The 24308-nt window shown below is 48.0% G+C and overlaps 1 long non-coding RNA gene across 1 annotated transcript; it reads left to right on the forward strand.

Moving 5' to 3' along the window:
• Nucleotides 1–813: 813 nt before the first annotated feature.
• Nucleotides 814–22721, forward strand: LOC117062526. The gene is made up of 3 exons (XR_004428418.1): nt 814–874; nt 18740–20778; nt 22324–22721. It is a non-coding gene; the product is annotated as an uncharacterized LOC117062526 (long non-coding RNA).
• Nucleotides 22722–24308: the final 1587 nt, after the last annotated feature.

Raw genomic sequence — 24308 nt, forward strand, 5'->3', positions numbered from 1 at the left:
GCCTCATCTTAACTCGATTTTGTCAGCAGAGACTCTATTTCCAAATATGGTCACATTCACAGGGTCAGGGATTCAGACTTAAATGTGTCTTTTGGGGGGACCCCACTCACCCCACCTGTAGTCGCCTCAGTGTGGAGGTGATGAGCGGGCAGCCATTTGTCAGAAGCTAACAGGAGGCTCCCGAGAGATCCACCTGACTTTCCTAAAGCAGAGAGCAAATCCAAAGGAAGTCCGCCCTGGTCACCACCTGCCCTGGTCACCGCCCGCCCCATGTATCATCACACGGCTTGACTTGCTGGTGGCAACTGTCCTTGCGCCAAGAGAGGAAGTATTGTGTGTTCTCAGCTCATTTATTATAGAAAACCAGGCAGACCAAGCAAAGCAAATTGCCAAGGGCCAAAGGGCATGGCGCGAGCCTGAGAACACCGGAAAAGAGTGGAGCTGATTGAAACATAATGGGTGATGGTTTACAGCTGCGTTTCCCTTTTTCCTGCCTTCTGATAGTGTGAGAGATGCTCAGTTCCCCACTTCACAATGGACCCTGCTTTTGTGAACCTAAAGGAGAGGCTGCAAAGTCCCCGTTCACTCCTGATATGGTTTGGCTGTGTCTCCACCCAGAATCTCATCTTGAATTGTAAGCCCCACAATCCCCCTGGGTGGAGGGAGACACCAGGTGCAGGTAATTGAATCATTGGGGCGGTTTGCCCCATGCAGTTCTCATGACAGTGAGTTCTCACGAGATCTGACGGTTTTCTAAGTGTCCGGTAGTTCCTCCCGTGTTCAGTCTCCTGCCTGCTGCCTTGTGAAGCAGGTGTCTTGCTTCCCCTTCAACCACGGCGTAAGTTTCCTGAGACCTCCCCCGCCATGGTGAACGGTGAGTCAATTAAACCTCTTTCCTTTATAAATTACCCAGTCTTCGGCAGTTCCTTACAGCAGTGTGAAAACAGACGAATACAGCTCCCAAGCAACCAACTTGTGACTTTCTTTGCATCACAAACGACCCCATCTGACCAGGGTGCAAACGGCTTGGGAGGCACAGCATTTCTTCCTGGAGGCAGAAAGGAGGGGAGCGCTGAGAGTAAGGTCGTGGGTCCCCACACCAGGTCTGAATCCCTGCTGGCTGCCTCTGTAGGCTGGAGGGGAAGTGGGCCCTGGGTGCAGGACCCCTGCAGGAGGCCATCACAGGGTCCCTCCTGGAGCTCCAGGCAGGAGGAGCCACAGGCTCTCAAGGTCACTGGGACCCCGTACCTATGGACCTGAGCCTCTCACAGCATGTGCGTCCCCCACTGGTCTCTGTTTTCCCTAATGAGGTTGCTCCTGGTCCTGTCTTAGGATCTTTGACCCTGAGTCCCACTGTCTGGAACTCTTTCCCATGAGAACTGCTCAGGGCTGGCTTCATCTCCTCCTGCTTCAGGTCTCAGCTCCAGTGTTCTCCCTCATGAGCCCCCAGTCACTCTGTCCAAAGACCTTCCCTTTCTCCCTCCCTGGCCTTGTCTGCTTGCTTTCCTGGATGTCTTTCCTTCCTGGGAAATCTACACAACTTCCCTGTTGGTTTCTTGCCTAATAAAAGCAGAGCCTTATGGGATTCCCCGGTGTCCCCAGAACCTGGGAAAGTGCCTGAATGCAGGAGGGCTCAGGGCACTCAGAGACGGCCTCAGACAGGAGCCGGCAGAACAGCCAATGCAGCAAGGCCTTCTGCTCCATCGTCCCAGCTGCCATATCACACTCAGGTCCCAGCCTGTGCTGCCTCCAGCCTGCTGTCCCAGGATACAGTGTCCCAGTGCCAGCCAGCCCCTGCCCCACACTGCTGCCCCTACACCCATCCTGCAGGTGTTCTTCGAATGGAATCTCTAGCATCATTTGCCCAATCCCGATCACTGTCCCGCTCCACCTGGGGACCTATCTTCCCCACTCTGCCTCCTGGCCCCTGTACAACTGGCTCCCCAGGCTCCAGTGGGACATGGAACCCCAACCAGTAAAAGAGGCAACCCATTTGCCATGCAGGTCAAGACAGTTACAGCCCCGGAAGCTCAGTCCCCAGACTCTGGTAAGAGCTACCCCTGAGCAGGTGATGGTCCTCATCACAACAGCAACAGTGATAGCTGGTGTATACTAAGTGCTTTTGCATCCCACCCACTGTCCCGAGCCACTCCCCGATAGGAGCTGCCTAATTTCTCTAACAGCCCTGTGAAGTCGGCTGCCTCGTCTCTGGGTGTGGCGATGGAGAGACTGCAGGGGTTGCTCTGAAACCACCATTTGACTCTTGTGCCCTAGAGCTCTGTGACCAGAACTGGGCGCCCTCTACTTTGTCTTCCTGGACAGCTCATTTCTGCGTCCAATGCAACAAAATGTGGATTTTCCCCCCCGACAAATAGTTCAAAGAAGCAATTGTCCTGATGTGGTAATGTGACTTTCGACATAATGGAGATATTTTCCGCCCTCATTTTTATAATTAGTATCCAAATTACTCAAAGCAAATTTTGCATTTATGAAATTTAAAAGCAAAGGGTTTCTAACCTGACATCTAAACTTTTCACAATTCCCATCTCCACCTACCCATCCACATCCACTTAGCAATGTCCGCATTATACTCCCACAGTGCCATACATAATTTTCCTAACATGGGACATTTTTAACAAGAGTTGTCGGCTGGGCACAGTGGCTCACACCTATAATCCCAGCACTTTGGGAGGCCGAGGCAGGTGGATACCTGAGGTCGAGAGTTCAAGACGAGCCTGACCAACATGGAGAAACCCCATCTCTATTTTTTAAAAAGTACAAAATTAGCCCGGTGTGGTGGCACATGCCTGTAATCCCAGCTACTCGGGAGGCTGAGGCAGGAAAATTGCTTGAACCTGGGAGGCAGAGGTTGCGGTGAGCCAAGATTGCGCCATTGCACTCCAGCCTGGGCAACAACAGCAAGAGTCTGACTCAAAAAGAAAAACATAAAGAAAGAGTTGTCAGTGTAGTAGCATAATTTTTGTAACTGGGTAGGGATTAGAAATCAGGAGAAAGAAGTGAAAGAGAATGAAGCAAGCTGTCATTTAAGCTTTCATATCTCAAGAAGACATTAAACAAGATTGTTTTTCAATTTAACAACAGCAGAAGTTGCTGTCTGAATTTGTCAAAAAAAAATCCTAATTGTCATAAGCCCTGATCCAATTATTTTGATTATTATAAGAAAAACATGGAAATGTCTTAGAGGAAAAAAATGCTTGAATGCCCTGATTATGAGCTCTTTGAAGGTAGGAATTATTGAGATATAATTCACATGCCATTGAATTCACCCACAAAAGTATACAATTCAGTGTTTCCTAATATATTCACAGGATTGCACAACCATTGCCACTACGTAATTTTAGAACATTTTTAGTGGGCAAAGGATATGAACAGACACTTCTCAAAAGAAGACATAAATGAAGCCAATAAGCATATGAAAAAAACCTCAATATCACTGATCATTAGAGAAATGCAAATCAAAACCACAATGACATACCATATTAGTCAGAATGGCTATTATTAAAAAGTCCAAAAAACAAACAAAAAAAACAGTTGCTGGTGAGATTGTAGAGAAAAGGGAACTCTTACACACTGTTGGTGGGAGTGTAAGTTAGTTCAACCGTTGTGGAAAGCAGTGTGGCAATTCCTCAAATAGCTAAAAGCAGAACTACCATTCAACCTGGCAATCCCATTACTGGGTCTATACCCAGGGGAATATATATCGTTTTACCGTATAAGACATATGCATGTGCATATTAATTGCAGCACTGCTCACAATAGCAAAGACATGGAATCAACTAAATACCCTTCAATAACAGATTGGATAGAGAAAATACGGTACATCTACACCATGGAATACTATGCAGCCATAGAAAAGAATGAGATTATGTCTTTTACGTGAACAAGAATGGATCTGGAGGCATTATCCTTAGCAAACTAACACAGGAAGAGAAAACTAAATACCACGTGTTCTCATTTATAAGTAGGAGCTAAATGATAAGAACTTATGAACACAAAGAAGGAAACAACAGATACTGGGGTCTACTTGAGGGTGGAGGGTGGGAGGAGGGAGAGAAGCAGAAAAGATAACTGTTGGGTACTGGGCTTAATACCTGGGTGATAAAATAATATGTAAAACAACCTCCTGTGACATATGTTTACCTAGGTAACAAACCTTCACATGTACCCACAAACCTAAAATAAAAGTAAATTTAAAAAACAAAAATGAACAACCCATCTTAAAAATAACACTTTTGGCCGGGCGCGGTGGCTCAAGCCTCTAATCCCAGCACTTTGGGAGGCCGAGACGGGCGGATCACGAGGTCAGGAGATCGAGACCATCCTGGCTAACACGGTGAAACCCCGTCTCTACTAAAAAAAATACAAAAAACTAGCCGGGCGAGGTGGCGGGCGCCTGTAGTCCCAGCTACTCGGGAGGCTGAGGCAGGAGAATGGCGTAAACCCGGGAGGCGGAGCTTGCAGTGAGCTGAGATCCGGCCACTGCACTGCAGCCTGGGCAACAGAGCGAGACTCCGTCTCAAAAAAAAAAAAAAAAAAAAAAAAAAAAAACATTTTTGACCTCTTAAAAGAAATCCTGTATACATTAGCAGCCACACTCCAGTCCCTAACCCAACCCCATCCCTGCCACTCCACTTTCTGCCGCTATGAATTTGCCTGTCCTGTGCCTTCTGGGTGAATGGACTCATGCAGCATGTGGTGGCTTGTGACTGGCTCCTCTGATGTGACACAGTATTTCAGAGTTCATCCATGTTATAGCATGCCAGTACCTCATTCCTTTTTATTACTAGGTAATATTCCATTTTGCAAATGTACCACAATTATGTTTATCTCCTCATCATTGACAATTGGGTTGTTTCTACATTTTGGCTATTTTGATTAATCCTGTTATGAACATTCATGTACAGGTTTTTGTGGAAACGTGTTTTCATTTTTCTTGCATATACACCTAGCAGTAAAGATTTATATTTACTGAGAAAAATCTTCATCTAATCAGCCATGCAAACTTGCATATTAGTAATAAGTGACATTTCATTCTTCATATAATTCTTGATTCTTTATAAAAGAAAAATAAATTGGCACTTAAGTTTTTTGTTTTTTTGTTTTGTTTTTGAGTCGGAGTCTTGCAGTGACACCCAGGCTGGAGTGCAGTGGCACCATCTCGGCTCACTGCATCCTCCACTTCCCAGGTTCAAGAGATTCTCCTGCCTCAGCCTCCAAGTAGCTGGCATTACAGGTGCCTGCCACCAGGCCTGGCTAATTTTCTTTTTTTTCTTTTTTTTTTAGCTGGAGTCTCACTCTGTCACCCAGACTGGAGTACAGTGGTGCGGTCTCGGCTCACTGCAAGCTCCACCTCCTGGGTTCACGCCATTCTCCTGCCTCAGCCTCCCAAGCAGCTGGGACTACAGGCACCCGCCACCACACCCAGCTAATTTTTTGTATTTTTAGTAGAGACTAAAATAGTGGCCAGGATGGTCTCCATCTCCTGACCTTGTGATCCACGCGCATTGGCCTCCCAAAGTGCTGGGATTACAGGCGTGAGCCACCATGCCCAGCCTAATTTTTTTTTTTTTAAGTAGAGACAGGATTTCACCATGTTGACCAGGCTGTTCTTGATCTCCTGACCTCAAGTGATCTGCCTGCCTCAGCCTCCAAAGTGTTGGGATTACAGGCGTGAGCCACCACACCCGGCAAGTATTGAATAAAGATCTCGGTTCATGTGTTTTCCTTTATTATAAACAGCACAAATGGGTCCTTCCTCACTCTGAGCAAATGTATGCATTTATAGCAATGCCACAGAGTGACTTATATTTTATCTGACATGGTCAAGAGTGTCCTAAGAATATGTTTATCAGGTAGTTGAAGTCTTCATCTTTTAAAATATTTACTATTTTTTCATTAAAATGACAAGTAGACATTTGTCTTCAAGAGGCACATTACCTCTAGTGATTTCTAATGATTTGTTACAATTACTGATATCTATTACCATATGATTTCCACACACGATCACAAAAACTACTGAAGACTTGCTTTAGGATCTGCCCCAATTAGCAATGTCTCCTCTGTCTACATCAGACCTTATTTGGATTCTTCTCATTTTGGTGTCTATTCCAAGACGCCCAGGACTGGGACCTGCCAAGAGGTGTCACATGTCTCCTGTCCTCGCCAGAATTGGTTTATGACCAACACTGCTTTCAGTTCACTGCCCGGGGGCACAGCTCCTCAATTGTCCAAAAGGTCCTCGGCTCCAGAGTTGGCCCTGTGCCATGGAGCGAGGGGACCAATGGCAGATAGACTGGCCTCAAAACCAAGTCCCTTTTCAGTTACTTTTTCCCAAAGCAGAAAAGTTCCTTTTGTCTCATTTGAGAACTAATAGGGGGCAGCTTCTCCTCTGTGTGCCTGGGGAGACATCCCTTGAGACACCCTGGGTTGTAAGGGGAGCCCCAATCAGGCCAGCTAACACAGGGAAGGGGATTTTTTTGGCTATGTCAGTAAACGCAGCAATAACATGGGTGCCAGGTACAAACTGAAGGCAGCTCTGAGGGTGTTCCTGGGAGCCCTGTGGCTCTGTTCCCACCAGTGCCTGCCATCCTCAGGCCGGTTTCCACAGTGTTGCCTGCTCATCCTCAGCCCAGGACAGGGAACGTCCTGGACAGCCCGCAGTGGTTGGGCTCTGGCTGGCTGAATCACAAGTCTCAGAAGAGTGGAAGGGAGTAAGAATGGGTGCGCTGGGTTCAGTAACATCCCCCCAGTTCATGGCCACCTAACACACACCTGAAACTGTGACCTTATTTAGAGTAGGGTCTTTACAAACATAAGTTAAGAGGAGGTCATACTGGATTAGAGTGGGCCCTGAATCTGACGGCTGGTGGCCTTCAAAGAAGAGGGAAATCTGGAGATGAGAGAACGCCATCGGGAGATGCGAGTGGAGAGTGCAGTGATGCACCCACCAACTGGGGAGCACCGAGGGTTGTGGGAGCCACCAGGAGCTGAAGGAAACAGGGAAGGACCCTTCCCTAGAGCCTTCAGAGGGAGCACAGCCTTCCCACACACGGATGTAAGACTTCTGGCCTCCAGAACTGTGGGAGAGTCAAATCCTGTGGCTTTCAGCCCCCTGGTTTGTGTGACTTGTTCTGGTAGCCCCGTGACACTTGCAAGTGGAGAAGCAGCCACATGGGCTCCCAGCAGGCAGTGACAGCCAAGGGCTGCAAGCTCACTCCCTCTCAGTGCTCAGACACCCTCTGCCGCCTTCCAGGGAAAGGCACAGCTCTGCTGGAATCCTCCCCACAGCAACAAATGTCCTTAACCTATTGTCACAATGGTTCTAATAAGAAAGAAAACGTATTCCACCATGGGGCCTGAGATTTCCTCTTGGAGCCCCCATTCCCAGTACTTGATATTGTTCATCCTCTGTAAATGGCTGAAGCCACAGAGTTGTCTGTTATTTTCCTCCTTGCATAAAACCTGGAGCTCTGTAGCCAGGGAGGGACTCAGAGCCCCCTCTACCTGCCTGGCTCAGGCAGCACCCTCAGTTCCTTCCCCAAATATTATATTTCTAATACACTGTGAGCTGAAAATTCAAGTAACCAAGCTTGCATGAATTGTCTTTGGGTATAAGTAGGTTGGAAGTGACAGCCTGGGGCTCAATTATCAGCAAAATGTGTAAGATTTAGTACCTGAACTTTCTAATATTTAAATAGACTCTTCAGAGGTCTTTAAAATTTGCTTCCTGATTCTGGGTCCTGTTGCCCTTGGTGCAGAGAGCTGTCCCTGCACCTGCCTGGGCCAGTTCCTGACTGCAGCCCCAGCTACAGAGGCTGTGAGTGCTGAAGCTCAGCCCTTTCTCTTATGGAAACACCAGGGGTTCAGTTTAGAGTCCTGCTGTTCACTGCAAAGAAAGCCAGTGACTGAGACAATGAGCCTTGCCAAAGAAGAAGGCTTTAATCAGGTGCTGCAGTGGATGAGAAGGAAGATGTCTCAGCCCTCTTGCTGGCCGACTAAAGTTAGGGGTTTGTATAGCAAGGAAGAAATGTAACAATGTATGGGAAAACAGGAACTCGGGAGGGGTAAGGAAGCAAGCATGATTAATGAGGGGCCTGGCTTCTCACTGTGTGGATGCAGTGAACTGGTGAGTTTCAATTCGTCAATACCTTTTCAGAGGCCTGGAGGAGTCCTTTCCCAGGAAGGAACTTAGATAAAACAAATTTAAGTTTCAAGCTTAAAGACCAAAAGGGTCAATTTCTCTGTATATCCCAAAAAACTGTCTATGGGACTGCTGGGTCGATTTCACTTCAGTTACCCCAGCTGCTCTGGGGCCGCGGAGCTCACAGCCGTCCCCTCTACTCTTCCCTCCTCCTAGGGAGCTAAGCCCGGGTGAGAGCCTGCATACCTTTCTCAAGGGTATCCCTGGCATTCTGCAGGTTCCTTTGGGTCGGTGGTTTTCAATCAGCATAAATTTCTGGAATCCCGCATCGAAATGAAGTCAGAGGGCAGAGCATGAGTTGTGTGAGCTGCTGGCCTTCAAAGGTCCTTAAGGGTCTGGTTCACAGAGGCGGGGGCAGCCCAGGCTCTGCACCTGCCCAGTGCAGGGGGCAGATTCTGGGGCTTAGCCCACATGTTGAGAATACGCTTTAGGTGGTAGTGCCTACCTTCTCCTGCTTGTCCTCTGAAAGAGGTCATGTTACTCCCAAGTGATTTTTTATTGATCCTGGGTCTCGTCTCCGGCCCCCTTTTCCCTCATTTCCTCTCCTTGAGCAGGCATCTATTTTTTAAATTTTTTTGAGACAGAGTCTCATTCTGTCGCTCAGGTTGGAGTGCAGTGGCTTGATCTCAGCTCACTGCAAGCTCCGCCTCCTGGGTTCATGCCATTCTCCTGCCTCAGCCTCCAGTGTAGCTGGGACTGTAGGCGCCCGCCACCACCCCCAGCTCATTTTTTTTTTTTTTGTATTTTTAGTAGAGACGGGGGTTCACTGTTAGCCAGGATGGTCTCGATCTCCTGACCTCGTGATCTGCCTGCCTCAGCCTCCCAAAGTGCTGGGATTACAGGCGTGAGCCACTGCGTCTAGCAAGCAGGCATCTAAGTCTCCACCTACTGTGATAGGTTAGCAATGAGGCCCGGCTTCAAGTTCTTCAAAGGAGGGTCTACAGCCCAAGTCAATGGGGAGAAACTTTGCTGCTTTTATTTTTTTTTTTAATGTGGTAAAACACATAATGTAAACTTTATCCTTTAACTGTTTTTTGTTTTGTTTGTTTTTTGCTTTGTTTTTTTTGAGACAGGGTCTCCTTCTGCCACCCAGTGTCGTGAACATGGCTAACTGCCCCCTGACCTCTCGGGCTCAAGTGACCCTTCCCATCAGCCTCCCAGGTAGCTAGGACTATAGGTGTGCACCACCATGCCCCACTATTTTTTTTTCTGTAGCGATGGGGGGAGGTCTCACAATCTTGCCCAGGCTAGTCTTGAACCCTGGACTCAAGCAATTCTCCCAGCCTCCCAAAGTGCTGAGATTACCGGTGTGAGCCACGCGCCCGCCCCCGTCCATCTTTTTTTTTTTTTTTTTTTGAGTCAGAGTCTTGCTCTGTCTCCCAGGCTGGAGTGCAGTGGCCGGATCTCAGCTCACTGCAAGCTCCGCCTCCCGGGTTTATGCCATTCTCCTGCCTCAGCCTCCCAAGTAGCTGGGACTACAGGCGCCCGCCACCTCGCCCGGCCAGTTTTTTGTATTTTTAGTAGAGACGGGGTTTCACCGTGTTAGCCAGGATGGTCTCGATCTCCTGACCTCGTGATCCGCCCGTCTCGGCCTCCCAAAGTGCTGGGATTACAGGCTTGAGCCACCGCGCCCGGCCCCTTCCATCGTTTTTAAGTGTGCAGTTCTGTGGCACTACACACAGTCACACTGCTGTGCAGCCATCACCACCCTCCACCTCCAGACCTTTTCCATCTTCCCAAACTGAAACCCTGTCTCCATGAAACACAGATGCCTCGTTCCTCCTCCCCCAGCCTCTGGCACCCCTTCCACTTTCCGTTTCCTTGGCCCTGACTCCTCCGTGTTCCTCACCTGTGTGGCTCAGCAACACGTGTCCCTCTGAGACGGCTCACTGCACTTAACACAGTGTCCTCCGGGGCACCCGTGTCGTAGCATGGAGCAAAGTTTCCTTCCTTTCAAGGCTGAATTTGATTCCATTGTTGAGGTTCTTTTTACACAGCAAAGTGTGCAAACCACTGGGGACAGGGCTACTGCTGCCGGCCGTGACCCTGAAGCCCTCTGTCCCAGCCCTGCACAGAGCTGGACTCAGCTGCTGCTCCCGTTCCCTGCCTCTACTTCTCCCTGCCTGGGAGCAGCTGCCAGGCTACTGCACAGGGTATGGAGAGGGAAGGCGCACCTGGCTGCCTTGTTTTTTTTTTGAAACAGTCTCACTGTGTCACCCAGGCTGGAATGTGGAGTGCAGTGGCACAATCTCAGCTCACTGCAACCTCTGCCTCCTGGATTCAAGCAATTCTCATGCCTCAGCAACCCTAGTAGCTGGGATTACAGGCACACACCACCATACCCAGCTCACTTTTGTATTTTAGTGGAGATGGAGTTTTGCTATGTTGGTCATGCTAGTCTCGAACTCCTGACCTCAAGTGATCCGCCTGCCTCAGCCTCCCAAAGTGTTGGGATTACAGGCTTGAGCCACTGCACCCAGCCCATTTTTTTTGAGATGGAGTCTCCCTCTGTCGCCCAGGCTGGAGTGCCCTGTCTAGATCTTGGCTCACCGCAGCCTCAACCTCCTAGGCTCAAGTGATCCTCCCACCTCAGCCTCCCGAGTAGCTGGGACTACAGGTGGGCACCACCACTCCTGGCTAATTTTTCTATTTTTAGTAGAGACGGGGTTTCACCATGTTTCCCAGGCTGCTCTTGAACTCCTGGACTCAAGCGATCCACCTGTCTTGGTCTCCCAAAGTGCTGGGATTACAGGCCTGAGCCACCGCACCCAGCCTCGTTTTTAATTCTCACAATTCTCAAGGATAGTCGCGACAGGCCTCGGTGTTTCCGTGTGACCAAGGAGACATGCTGAGAAAAATCCAGTGGCTCTTCACACAGACCATGGTGTGGGTCCTTTGCCCTGGCACCTTAATCAGGAAAATTAGCCCCTAGTGAGCCCTGGTTTCCTCATCTATAACACTGGGAAAATAACCGTATCTACTCCATAACGTTGAATTGAGAACTAAAACCAGATAATTTATGTATGGTGCTTAAACACAGTGTCCACAATTAGCAAGGGCTCAGTAAGAAGGAGTCAATATTATTAGCATCATAATGTAAGAGGAAAAAATTCAAAGTGTGGTCCATGCCTATATTTCAGTTCTATGCAACCATTAAAAATGGTGTTTACATTTTGTGTTTACAAAATTGTTTAACGCATGAGGAAATTTTTATGTTAAATTTTTTTCAAGTTTCCGAAATCATATATACTGTAAGATTTCAATTATGCTTTAAAAAAACCCCAGTAATAAAAACGCAGGAGGAAATATGACAAAATATCAACAGTGGGCATATCTGGGTAATGAGATTGTGCATAACTATTTTTCTACTTCTCTGTCCTTCAATCTACTTCCCAAGGAGCAGATAACTGTCTCTATAATTATAAATACAATAAATCAAAATGTAAGTAAAGTCGAATGTGCACTAATCGAGCTTTGTTTTCCCATATGGTAGTGGTGTTATGCCCAGACCGTTTATTCCCTGAGGAAGACCACCAGAGTCCAGAGTCAAAGCCAAGCGGCAAGGATCTTTAATACAAGTTCAAACTTGGTCCCTCCGTTCTTTTTTTTTTTTGAGACGGAGTCTTGCTCTGTCGCCCAGGCTGGAGTGCAGTGGCCGGATCTCAGCTCACTGCAAGCTCCGCCTCCCGGGTTTACGCCATTCTCCTGCCTCAGCCTCCCGAGTAGCTGGGACTACAGGCGCCCGCCACCTCGCCCGGCTACTTTTTGTATTTTTAGTAGAGACGGGGTTTCACCGTGTTAGCCAGGATGGTCTCGATCTCCTGACCTCGTGATCCGCCCGTCTCGGCCTCCCAAAGTGCTGGGATTACAGGCTTGAGCCACCGCGCCCGGCCGGTCCCTCCGTTCTACAACATACAAGAGGGCCCGGAACAATGCGTGCGCTTGCTTTTTATAGCTTGAGGTAAACAGGACTTGTCAGGTTACAGAGGAACAAGGCATTACAATTGGTTTACATTTTAAATTATGCTTTTAGCAGCTTTCTTATTGGTTCCTGCGGTTTTACAAACAGTTGTAACCTTATCGGAGGTTCTCCAGGTGTTTTCTTTGAAATATATGGAGGAATGTGTTTGTGTCGGGCCCAGGAAGTGGAGGCATTGCTCAAGGCTGTGATGTGTTTGTGTCCGGCCCAGGAAGTGGAGGCATATGGGGGGATGTGATGTGCTCAAGGCTGTGATGTGTTTGTGTCCTTTCAGTGGTCCCCATCCCGGGCTGCACGCGAGGATCCCCCAGGAGCTTGTTCTCACCCAGGTCGGGGCTGCCCCCTACCCAGTGTCATCACTGGTAGGCGCCACCGACAGTCTGATGAGAAACAGCTGGCAATTTTGAATCAGAAGCTGAAAGTGGCTCATTGGTGTTATCAATACACACACAGCTTCGCTCTTATTTTGAAGTCACAGAGAACCAGTGCAGCTACACGATTAGATCTGACCGGTTGAGCATTTTGTGATCTGAATTATCAGCACCTGGAGAGCAGGGCGCCTCCCAATGAGTGTTGATCTCAGCGCTGGCAGCCCTTTCTCCCCATTTTGACCTGTTTTTCCATTTCTCTCAATTGTCTCCCTGGCTCTCTCTAAGAAGCAGGGACGAGAAAGAACCGCTGAGGAAACTGAAGAGGCCACGAGTTGATTCTGTGCCCAGCTCAGACCGTGGCTGATGCTCAGAGGCACGTGGGCTCTTGGAGGGTGGGGATGAGCTGGGAAGCCCCATGGCTCCGCCTGGCAGGGCCCCCATGCTGTGCTTCTGTGTGCTCCACAGCAGCCAGTTCCAGGCACGGGGCATCCCTGGTGCACTCGGCAGGTGATTGACTCAGTGCCGCGATCGCCGCGGGACCTTTTGAGGATGATGCCCAGAATCTCGGTTTTACTCCGAGGAACACAGCAGCTGCCAAGGTTGGACATCACTCTTCCTAACACCTGGGAGATACACAAGGAGTGCTTTAAATGAAGCTTCACATGTTTCTGGTGGTTCAAAGGGGCCCTGAGTGTGTGGATGCTCCAAGCTCCCCTTCTCCCGGCACTTAGCTGTGTGGTCATTCATAGCCCAGCAGCTCACCTGACAGAGGTCAGGAGGGAGGGGAGGCTACACATCTGCTTATTAATTCATAGAAAGCCTTGACCCTATCAGTGCCAAGTCCCAGCGTTTTGTTGAACCACTTACATCAAGACAAGGCATTTGTGCTGCATCAACTTAGCAGTGATTGCCAGAGTCCTGTATTCATCATTCCTCCCGGTGTTGTCCTTTTAAAAATAATCTACACATGAGTATATCATGAAAGTGTGCCAAACTGGTACAAACTGGTGAGCTTTTCTTTTTCTTTTTCTTTCTTTTTTTTTTTTTTTGAGATTGAGTATTGCTCTGTTGCCCAGGCTGGAGTGCAGTGGCACAATCTTGGCTCACTGCAACCTCTGCCTCCCAGGTTGAAGCGATTCTCCTGCCTCAGCCTCCCGAGTAGCTGAGACTACAGGCGCCGCCACCACGCCCGGCTAATTTTTTTCTTTTTTTTCTTTTTTTTTTTTTTGTATTTTTAGTAGAGATGGGGTTTCACTGTGCTAGTCAGGATGGTCTCGATCTCCTGACCTCATGATCCGCCTGCCTCGGCCTCCCAAAGTGCAGGGATTACAGGTGTGACCCACCATGCCTGGCCAGCTTTTCTTTTTTTTTTTTTTGAGACGGAGTCTCGCTCTGTGGCCCAGGTTGGAGTGCAGTGGCCGGATCTCAGCTCACTGCAAGCTCCGCCTCCAGGGTTTACGCCATTCTCCTGCCTCAGCCTCCCGAGTAGCTGGGACTACAGGCGCCCGCCACCTCGCCCGGCTAGTTTTTTGTATTTTTTAGTAGAGACGGGGTTTCACCGTGTTAGCCAGGATGGTCTCGATCTGCTGACCTCGTGATCCGCCCGTCTCGGCCTCCCAAAGTGCTGGGATTACAGGCTTGAGCCACCACGCCCGGCCAGCTTTTCTTTTTCTATGAGTTTGTGGTCTCCTGCCAGGACGTCCCATCAGTTTGGAATAAATGGACACATCCCTTGGCCCTGCATTTGCAGACCCCACCCCCATCACTCAAGTCCCCATGTCCCCTCTCCAGATCTGTATCCACAAAGCACCATGCTGAGATCGCCTGACTGCCCTGCCTTTGACCTTCCAGGCAGCAGCATTCCCAGGAAGGGAGTGACCCCAGGCCTCTGTGGGAGAATTGCAAATGGTGGCACACCCTTGGTTTTCCAGGGTTAGACCCCCTATATGAGTCTGAGAGCCCTACAAACCCAACTGTGGCTTTGAAATTCATCATGGGGTCATTTTCTGTATTTGAAATCTGGAGAAAATGAGATTTCAATCTCCATATGGCTTTGCTAATTTTCCAAAAGGTTTGCGCTGAGACAGCAAACAGCAAAATGGAACTTTCTTGACAACAAAGAAGAGTGCATCTGCATCGCCTTCAAAGAGAAGCGGGCACAGCCATGCCCTTGCTCTCTGGGAGTCCCCGTGCAGACTGGTGGAGGTGCTTGGAGCACCTGTCAGAGGGCTGGTGTCCAAGAGCCAGGGGAGTCCCTACCCAGCTCCCACTCACCCCCACAGCAGACAGACTGCATGAGGCTTGGTTTTTCTGCCTGTGAATGGGGACCACGCCAGGGACACAGTCCTCATCCACACTGCCCACCGGCACCTAGGCTCAAGGTGCTGGCAATGTGTGGCCCTTCCTTCGCTCTGCCCTTGCAGGTGTGGCCACCGGTGCTGCACAGGCCTCTCAGGCATCTGGCTGTTGTCGTTTTGCTTTTGGTTTTGGAATCTGGTCCTTGGGGTTGCTCGGTTTCGTTGTGCTTTTGAATGTCAACCTAGCATCGGCTATGATTTCCGGAGTTCCGGGGGTCCCCTAAGATGGATACAATCCCTAAAAATAAGGTGATGATCCCTACACATATTTATGACCATTTTAAAGACTCACACATGGTTCTCTGGGCAGACTATGCGGCGCCCCAGTCTGTCAGAAGTGCCTCTTCAGCAGTTGACTATCATCCTGCATGTCCTGCCCCTCGGCTGGTCACCCAGCAAATGCTTTGTTGTAAAAAAAAAAAAAAAAAAAAAGACGAAGATAATCAAAGTGTTGCCTTCTTCCTACTTTTCTTTTTTCTTTTTCTTTCTCTCTTTTCTTTCATTTATTTTTATTTTTATTTTTATTTTATTTTTTTGAGATAGGGTGTTGCTCTGCACCCAGGCTGGAGTGCAGTGGAACAGCCACAGCTCACTGCAGCCTCAAGTGATCTTCCCACCGCAGCCTTCGAGTAGCTGGGACCACAGGTGCACGCCTATGCCGCAGCCAGTTAATTGTACTTTTTGTAGAGACAGGGTCTTGCTCTATTATCAAACCTGGTCTCAAACGCCTGGCCTCAGGCGATCCTCCTGCCCCAGCCTCCCAAAATGCTGGGATTCCAGGAGTGAGCTACTGCACCTGGCCCCACTTTTCCACGGCTGGCCCCAGGGCTGAGCACACTATTGCTCTGTGTACCTTTAGAGACTGTTTTCCAAGAAGTGGCTGCCATCTCCCGGGAGCCGTGAAATTGCATGATCTGGAGTCAGCCAAGCCTTTAGTAACTGATTTTTGTTTCTTCCTCTTCAAAATGTGTGGGTTATTCCAGGGCCATGTATCAATTTGTAGGTCAGAGTGACCCAGATCCAATCCTTACAGCACTAAGGCAACAATATCAGGGCCCTGGGTCCCTCCCTTGGCCTACAAATAAGAGTAATAAAGGAATTGACGTCAACAGATCTTTATCATGATAAGTTATTGTGTTACAGGGATGCAAATTTCACAGCTACAGATCCTGTCAAAGTTGTTCTAAGCCCAAGCTCTGGGTGTTGCAACTATGGTTTCATTGTCCAAAAAAAAAGGTGGGGGGGAGGGGATACTTAAAGATACTTTAAAAACTTGGTTTAGGTCAATTGCATTAAAAAACAGCTTTTCCTTCAGGCCCCAAAGCCTGAGAGTCAGCAAAGAGCGCCTAGAGACTTGGTTCTCCCCGGACCTCCACCCCCTCTCCCACCAAGTGAGGGCCATCAGGTGAGAATGATTCATTTCTCACTTGAATAGACCCTTTAAATAAAGATGAGTCATTTTTCTGAGAATAAGTCCTTGACATGAAATTGTACAATCTGTTGCCTTTCTAAACACCTCGGTTTAAAGGAAGCAGAATGACTTCAATATCAGGGTTTGTAACAGGCACACAGAAGGGGCAGGGGTGGGGCCTGGGGAGGACTGAAGACCCTTTGGTGAGTTTCAGGAAGGTAAATAATGACTTACCAGAACGACAGCATGGCTGCCTTTCCTGTGAAAAGCCAGTGTTGAAACATGAGTGTTTGTTCATCCGCAGCTTTGGGCTGTGATGTCTGCAGTGTTTAATAAGTCATTTTTAATTAGCTTCCATCTACCGTGGTGCGTGGCTGGCTGTCTTTGCACAGCTCTCCGGCTGTCTCCAGGAGGCCCTATTTTATTGGCCATTGATACCATGTCTGCTCAGAGATAAGATCAGAAAATATTGGTGTTCCCGCATGACACACAGGAGGAGGCACGGATGGCATTACCCAAACAGCCCGATAGGCCAGGCGCAGTGGCTCACGCCTGTAATCCCAGCACTTTGGGAGGCCAAGGCAGGTGGATGATCTGAGCCCAGGAGTGTGAGACCAGCCTGGGCCACATAGTAAAACACCGTCTCTATAAAAAATACAAAAATTAGCCAGGTGTGGTGATGTGTGCCTGTAGTCTCAGCTGCTTGGGAGGCTAAGGTGGGAGGATCACCTGAGCCCGGGAGGTTGAGGCTGCAGTGAGCCAAGATCATGCCACTGCACTCTAGCCTGAGCAACAGAGCAAGACACTGTCTCAAAAAAAAGCGGCCCAGCACGTGACAGGGTGAGCATGCTGGGATTTATCATGAGCAGTGTCCTGACCTGTCCAAGAGCACAGCGTACTGTTACCTAAATGACCAGGGTCCAGAAACTCTTTCGTTCCCAACTTTTCAGTGGTTAGTAGGTACCAGAGGCCAGCTACTTAAGAAGGGAACTGGCCAGTTCCCAGGAGGAAAATACCGCCTGTCACTGCACTGAATTGGGGCAGCCATGGCTGAACAAAGCAGGAAGGAGCTGATGAGCATGAAGAAGGACTGGACTAGAATGAGGACCCCGGCTATCCAGCACATTTCTCAGGGAAGAGGTGTGTGGCACAGCCTCTAGAGGTCTGAGACCAAAACCATGCAGTGTGTGTTTGGTGCATTCACAGACAGCAGGGAATAGAAATGTCTGTCTGCCTTCCCTGTCACCCCAAAGCCAAACTGCCATCCTTCCAGTGTGTCTGCTGCGCTCATGGCATGGCCAGCAGGAGGAGCAGAAGAAGCTGGGGTGCTGCTGAGCCCCTAGTCCTCCCCACCTCCCCGCACCTGTCCACCTGCAGCAGGGATGGCACGGAAAATCCGACATTTCACCAAGATTCAGCATGGTCCTCTCAAAGCCCAGGGGAAGCCATATTCAGGGAGGGGGTCATGTCTGGGAGGAATAAAATTGCCAAAAGAGGCTCAGAGTGCAGCCTGTGGGTTGGAGGGTGAATGAGAGAGGCTGGCGTATTTGGGAATCAAAAGTGTCAGGGTTTCTTGAGGCTCCCGTCCCTGTCTGTCTGCTTCCTTTCTCTCCGTTCCACCTCTTGCCCCTGCGAGCGGAGATGGCTGGGGCCCCAGGCTGGTACTGACTAGCAGGGGTTGAGTTCCCTTCCCTGGGCGCCTCGTCCACGTGTGTGTGTGCGTGCACACAAAACAAGCACTCCAGAGCTCCTCACCACCCAACCCTTTCTCCTCATGGTTTTCCCAGTATGGAGATTAGCGCTCTCCATGGACAGGCTGAGTAATGCCGTCGTGCCCACCCTCTCCAGATAGCCTACACCCCACGTGAAGCCACCCCCAAGAGCTTGTCTTTGAAAGACTTTATAAAGTGCATGTGTCATTTGCACTTTTGCTCACATTGCACAAAGACCTAGTTGAGGAAAGGAAAACTGCTATGATTGGTGCTCATGAGAGGAATTGCATTCCAAATGTCTCCCAACCAGAACACACTTCGCAGTAGCACACAGGAAAAGGAAATGTGTTCTATCTAGGAATCACTATGTTATTTCACTGATCTGAATGTTGTCACCTGAGGGCATCTAGCAACGTGCTAATACCTAATTCAGGAAAGCTGGATTGAACATGGTCACCTGTGAAGCAGTGGAAAAGGCAGCGGAGCTAAGACGTACAACAAAGAGAGCCTGTTTTGTTAGAAACAGCTACCTCTGGAAGTCAACGTTTTGTATTTCTTGTAGAGGTCATACTTTTATCCTGTCATTATGCAAAAGTGCTGGTTCATGTTTAGCGTGACAAAAATCTACCTTTAAAGTGGAATCTTTTGAAAGGGTGTGTTAAAATTACTCTCAAATCTCTTCCAAAAGCTAGCTGCTAAGCAGGAGTTCTCATGGTAGACGTTGGAATTACCCAGCCACCACCCTGATGGGACGCTTTCTGAATGCAGATGGAAACAACGACTTAACTGCAGCTTCGGATGCATCACACACACACGCTGGATAAAGCTGCTCACTCACACGAAGCACCACCTGCTGCCGCGACCTGGAATATCCACAATATCCGAAGCTTGGTGGAAACAGAAGTTGGAAAAAATAGAAAATAAAACAAAAGGATAGAAGGAGGGTGCTCTGAATTCCATTTCCTTATATACCAACAAGAGCTCCTTCAGTTTGTCGTGGACACCTTCAGGTGAGCGCAGCTCAGGCACCGCAGGCACTCCGCTGAGGTAAGTTGGCCTTAGTAGGTTTTTCTTCCATGAGCGAATTTCTATTCAGAGCAAGTAAAACACAGCCCGTGACACTGTTTGTTCCTAATGTCAACAGCGCTGTCTGTGATCAGCCCGTTGTACGAGGTGTTGGAATACATGACAATGTAAATGGAATATCTTGTCTCTCATTTCTGTCTTTAATCATTGGCTGCCTGCACTCCAGTTACACCTGGGCAGTGCTCTGATCCGCAGGTTTAACTCCAGGGGAAGCTTTACTTGTTTGATGACAGCCGTCAAGTGAACCAGATGTTACCTCTAGTAAGAAAGGATGGGCAGGTAGGGTGTGACGTCTGGGGTGCTCCTGACTCAGGGTGGCTTCCTGGCTCCCCTCACACGGGGACGTGGATGCCCTTGTCCTTCTCTCCCACAGCATCCCTGGCTTTTCCCTCATGGTGCCCATCACACATTCCAGCGAGGCGGGTTTGTGGGATGATCTGCACGGTTGAAGCGGGTCTGTCCCACTAGTGTCCTGACTCCAGGAGCTCAGAGCTTTTGTCATTCTTTCTTCACTCTGTGCATGTGACACACGAGACGCTTCCTGAATGAAGGCCCTGCTGACGCTGCGGCACAAATGACAAAACATTGGGAAGTAGTACGTCTTGCCAGCCCTACTGCTGACCGCGAATGACTGGAATCAGTGCTTCAGTTTTAAACGTTTGATTGACAAGTTATTTTCAGCAGTTTGCCCTCAGAAGATCACCTTGTGTCGTCCACTTCTAACCTGATCTGCGCTTAGCGTATCTACTCATTCCTTAGGTCAACCACAGCCTCATACGCAGCTACGTTCAATCAGCTGTCACAGCCCTGGGCACAGACCTCTCCGTGAAGAACGCCAAGAGTAATTTTCTCACTTACCCTAACAGTTTGACTTCTCCAAACGCATACTTTTTTTTTCCTTTTTGAGACGAGGTCTCACTATGTTGCCCAGGCTGGACTTGAACTCCTGGACTCAAGCAATCCTCCTGCCTCGGCCTCCAGACTAGCTGGGACATAGATGCATGTCACTGTGGCCAGCTCAAAGGCATACTTTTTCCTACACTGATGGTATCAAGACATGATAGAACACAAAGCATATTTCCTGAGTGATTTTTTAAAAATTTCAACCACTTGTACACAGACTGTAACACGTAACAGCAGCAGTCGTGAGGAACTGCTTTGAGACTTGCCGGTTCTCAGACTTGCCTCTTGCCAGGGAGGGGACCCCATCTAATAACAAATGTCCTCTCCTAATGAAGTCCAGAACCAGATCGTTCATGGACCTAGATTTTATGTGCAGAAATGTGGAACATCCACAGTTGGAAAACCGTGAGTGCTTGATGTGAAATGAAGGCAACACTCCTCAATTCTGAGATTGCTTTTATTGTCTTTGGAATGTAATCTTTGGGGAAAACATTTCTAAGCCTGGTCACAAACCATCCCTCCTACAACAACAACAATGAACTGTAAGAAGTACAGTTTTACAGAGTATTTTGGGGGCTTTCTTCTCAGGACAAGAGTTCTTTCTTATGGTACAAATAATTGTGCCCTTTCTCACAGCATAAAATATACACATAAAATAGTAAAACGGGAGCGACAGTACTGACAGTGGATGAAGCCAGGTTGACGTGACTGAGAGGCAAGTTTCAACATTAGGAAAAAGTGAGTAACCTTATATATCTGCTTTTTATTCCAAGGAAATCACACACTGATGATTTTGGAAAGGGAATCTGTAGGACAATGGAGGTGGGGAGCAGCACAGAGAAGCTTGCAGAGCAGTTGCCGTTCGATCATTGGAATAAGGAGAGAAGCTGCCAAACTTGGGACCCAAAGGCTTCATGTTTTTTTTTTTTTGAGACGGAGTCTCTGTCACCCAGGCTGGAGTGCGGTGGCACGATCTCGGCTCACTGCAAGTTCTGCCCCCAGGTTCACACCATTCTCCTGCCTCAGCCTCCCGAGTAGCTGGGACTACAGGCGCCGCCACCACGCCCGGCTAATTTTTTGTATTTTTAGTAGAGACGGGGTTTCACCACGTTAGCCTGGATGGTCTCGATCTCCTGACCTCGTGATCCGCCCACCTCGGCCTCCCAAAGTGCTGGGATTACAGGCGTGAGCCACTGCGCCCGGCCGGCTTCTTGTTCTGAAATGACCCTTTTTGTCGTTGGAATGTTTTCAGATGTGTTAAGATTTGTGATTAGTCTAAGTGGAAAAAATAATTTTCTCCTTTTCCTTTTCCCAGAGTGAAAAAAGATTATCCTAACACACTAAGTTGGTCTAGAGATGCCTGTGATTCACTCACCGGCCCCTACAGACCTTATAAGCCTTGTAGAATCTTCAGTCCTCAAAGACTGAAGAATAAGAAGGTCTCACCCACATTTCACCAGACGGTAAAGCTGTTCTCAGACATGGTCTTTTCATTACAATGTGTTCTTTTCAGTCTAGCTGGTTCTTTAGTTAGAATACCAGGGAATTCCATGTCTAGGTATAGATTAGAAGTTTTGTATAAATCCCAGGCTCTGGGAAGAGCTGCGTGGATGTTGGCATCTAGAAGTAGGCAAATGGAAGCTGCATAGTGGGAATATCCCTGTTTCCTTTTGATTCTAATCACACCCACCTGGTCTAAGTTAATTTCCATTTTAATCTATGCTAACTATTTCCGCTTAATTATAAATTCCTATTGTGTCAAGGTTTGTAAAGCCAGGTTGAGACACAGTTTATTCAAGGCTGATATTTCAATAAAAAACATCTATCCAAGTACAAATGTAGTTTCAGAAGGTAAAAAGTAGTTATTGTTTTGATTTATAAAATTTAAGGTACAAAAAGATGTAATGTCTTTCGCCAATTGTATTAGTTTATTTTCATGCTGCTGATAAAGACATACTCGAGACTGGGCAATTTACAAAAGAAAGAGGTTTAATTGGACTCACAGTTCCACGTGGCTGGGAAGCCTCACAATTGTGGCCAAAGGCAGGGAGGAGCAAGTCACATCTTACGTGGATGGCAGCAGGCAAAGAGAGCTTGTGCAGGGAGACACCCCCTTATAATGACCATCAGATCTCAGGAGACTTACTCGCTCTCATGAGAACAGCACAGGAGAGACCTGCCTCCCTTATTCAATTACCTCCCACAACACGTGGCAATTCAAGATGAAATATGGGTGTGGACACAGCCAAATCATATCACCAATCAATGTGTTCTTGTTTACAGAAACAAAGATCACACTTAGTCCTCATGAGATACAGGGGTGATCTTTCAAGAGACCATCAGAAAGAGGCTGTTTGGGTCCCGTCCGAGGAGAGACAGAAGACTGAGCCATGGCGTACACTATTATCTGATGCAACAGCCTTTTCTGCAGGATATTAAAGGACTGTATAAATATTAATTATCTCATTCATCCTCATCACTTTGTGTGAGACAAAGACATTATACATGGCCAGTCACCCATTTCACTAGGCTAAGTATCTAAAGCCGCCTTCCACATGTAATCATTAACATTTTGAAATACTTTCACCTTTTTATTATTCAGAGATGTTGAGTTTATGAAGGACTCGATCCTTTTTGGTTCTTTCTGCCCCACATTAATAAACCACTTTGAGTTACTAAACATTCCTGCCTCTCTCCACCTCTTTCCTTTTTTCTACATTAATTTAGCAAAATTACAGAATGTAAGTATGTAAAAATAACAGTAAAACCACTCATAAGCTCACAGTTACTAATAATTACCATGAATATTTGATGAGTGTCCATCCTGAACATTTTCCAAATGCACAGGCTCACACATTTTTACTTCCTTTAATGTTATTTCATGTTCATTAATATCATTATTTTAAATATATGTAATTTTTTTTTTTTGAGACGGGGTCTTGCTTTGTCACCCAGGCTAGAGTGCAGTGGCACAATCTCGGCTCACTGCAAGCTCCACCTCCCGGGTTCACGCCATTCTCCTGCCTCAGCCTCCCAAGTAGCTAGGACTACAGGCGCCGCCACCATGCACAGCTAATTTTTTGTGTTTTTTTAGTAGAGACGGGGTTTAACCGTGTTAGCCAGGATGGTCTCAATCTCCTGACCTCTTGATCCGCCCGCCTCGGCCTCCCAAAGTGCTGGGATTATAGGCATGAGCCACCGCGCCCGTCCTATATGTAATTATTTTTATGTATCATTATTATTTCTTTTTTTTTTTTTTTGAGACGAAGTCTTACTGTGTCGCCCAGGCTGGAGTGCAGTGGCCAGATCTCAGCTCACTGCAAGCTCTGCCCCCCGAGTTCACGCCATTCTCCTTCCTCAGCCTCCCAAGTAGCTGGGACTACAGGCCCTGCCACCTCGCCCTGCTAGTTTTTTGTATTTTTTAGTAGAGACGGGTTTTCACCGTGTTAGCCAGGGTGGTCATGATCTCCTGACCTCGTGATCCGCCCGTCTCAGCCTCCCAAAGTGCTGGGATTACAGGCTTGAGCCACCGCGCCCGGCCTTCTTTTTTTTTTTGGAGACTGAGTCTCATCACTCCGTTACCCAGGCAGGAGAGCAGTGGCACAGTCTCAGTTCGTTGCAACCTTTGCCTCCGGGTTCAAGCAATTCTTGTGCCTCAGCCTTCCGAGTAGCTGGGATTACAGGCACAACACACCACCATGCACAGCTAAATTTTTTATTTTTAGTAGAGATGGAGTTTTGCCACGTTGCCAGGCTGGTCTCAAACTCCTGGGCTCAAGTGATCCACCTGCATTGGTCTCCCAAAGTGTTGGGATTACAGGCGTGAGCCACTGTGCCCAGTTATCATTATCACTATTTTTAACAGCTGAATATTATTTCACTGTATGGATGTGCCATCATGAAGTTAACTAACCCCCTATACCTAAACTCTAAGGTCATTTCAACACATTTGCCATTGGAAACCTCTTACCTCTGTCTCCAGCCCAGACAGCAGCCTGGTCGGCTTCCTTCCAAATCGTTCTCCATGGCCAATCACACTGAAACCAGGGACACATATAAAGGATTGTGTTATTTGGTTTCCTTTACAAAAATGTATTATACCCTGCAACCTGTTTCTCTCATTTAAAAAATACATTATAAAAACTCTTCCAGAGAATTTAAAAATAGCTGTACAATATTTTATAGTATAAATACACCATGATTTGTGCAACCATGTTCCTCAATGGGCATTCAGGTTATTTCCTGATATTTGCCACACTAATATTGCC

This window comes from Trachypithecus francoisi, unplaced genomic scaffold (genome assembly GCF_009764315.1).
Source record: "Trachypithecus francoisi isolate TF-2019V2 unplaced genomic scaffold, Tfra_2.0 Contig01474, whole genome shotgun sequence".
Lineage (NCBI taxonomy): Eukaryota > Metazoa > Chordata > Mammalia > Primates > Cercopithecidae > Trachypithecus > Trachypithecus francoisi.